The sequence below is a fragment of the Hemiscyllium ocellatum genome, unplaced genomic scaffold, assembly GCF_020745735.1.
Source record: "Hemiscyllium ocellatum isolate sHemOce1 unplaced genomic scaffold, sHemOce1.pat.X.cur. scaffold_667_pat_ctg1, whole genome shotgun sequence".
Taxonomy (NCBI): Eukaryota; Metazoa; Chordata; class Chondrichthyes; order Orectolobiformes; family Hemiscylliidae; genus Hemiscyllium; species Hemiscyllium ocellatum.
The window spans coordinates 225378-227078 of record NW_026869160.1 but is presented as its reverse complement, the minus strand read 5'-3'; positions in this window follow the sequence as shown (position 1 = coordinate 227078).

The window sequence follows — 1701 nt, the reverse complement described above, 5'->3', positions numbered from 1 at the left end:
ACATACTTTTGACGTTTCAACTCTGGGAAAACCATTTTGACTGTCAACCCTATTTATGTATCTCCTGATTGAATAGACTTGCATCAATTCTTCCTCCATCCTCCGCTACTCCACAAAAAAGCAACCTGAGTTTTTCTCACGTCTCCAAATCCAGGCAGCATCCTGGTAAATGCCTTCTGTACCCTCTCCAAAGCCACCATACCCGTCCTATAATGTGGCGAATAGGAGTGAATACAATACTTTAAGTATGCCTTAACCAAAGTCTTATAAAGTTGCAACATGCCATCCTGACTCTTGTAATCAGTTCCCTGACCAATAAAGGCAAGCATGCCATTTGCCTTCCTGACCACCGTATCTACTTGCATGGTCACTTTCAGGGAGCCATGGTCTTGAACGCCAAGATCCCTTTGAACAACAAAGCTGTTCAGGGTCCTGCCATTACCTACTTTTCCTTAATATTTGAGCTCCCAAAGTGAAACACCTCACAGTTGTATGGATTAAACTTTGCCTTTAATTTCTCTGCCCATATCTGCAATTTATCTTTTTCCTGCTTCATTCTTTGACAGCCCTCTACATTATCCACAACTGCACTGAACTTTGTATCATCTGCAAACTTACTAACTCACCAAATTAGATTTTAATTCATGTCACTTATATATATTTGTCCCGCAAACAGAAGGGTTCCAGTGCAGATCCCTGTGGGAAAAAGACAGAAAATGAGGAAAATGCAGAATTCTTCAATAAATGAGGTTTCTTTCAATGACAAAACTATTCTGATGAATAATCTCTGAAGGTGTGATTTTTGTTTTGAAATTAACCCAATATTTTAATTCTCAGTTTACTGATCTTATTGAATATCTAGTACAAACTGCTGTGAAAATATTGAATCGTTTTAAGTGTTTAGTTCCAACATTAATTATTCTTTAATTGTAATTTCAATTATCACACCATCATGAGAGTTGAATCTATTATTTCTTAGTGCCAGTATCATGATGAAATATTTACACTCGTTTCAGGTCAACACACCTGCAATCAAGCAAAGTTTTCTCACCCAACACTCATAGTAACTATCTCATTCTCTTTCATTTGAATTCTCATTTTAATTAAATGATCATTAATCAGTCTTATCAATTAAGAGATGACTAACTAGTTTTCACATCAATATTTCAGTTCTTTCCAACATATTGTACAATTACATTGCAGTAAGGGTTTCTCATCATTCTTAAATTTGTTATCAGCTATTTTTGTGTCTGATTTCCAGTATCCACAGTTTTTTGCGTCCTTGTATTAATTGTTTTTCATTTCAATGCTAACATTTCTATATTTCTAATTATTACAATAAGAGCTAAGTATTTTTCATGTTAAACATTGTATTAATTTCACGTGTTTCTTGTGTATACAAACCAGAATTAACAAATGTTTGCTCTATTCTTTTACAATAAATCTTGAATTCTTAGAAATCACAATTTTGTGAAAATGAGGGAAATTATCTTTCGATTAATAGTCACATTGAATGACTAATGCTTTACTTCCAAGTCATGAGCATTACAAAGCAGTTTAATTTTGAGTACATAAATGACTGCTTCAAACATATTTAATTACTTGATTATCATGAGATTTATATTTGTTTAAGATCATTGTCGCTTCGTTCCAACATTTTTATGAATTACTAATTCCTTTTATCAGTCCATTACACACTGG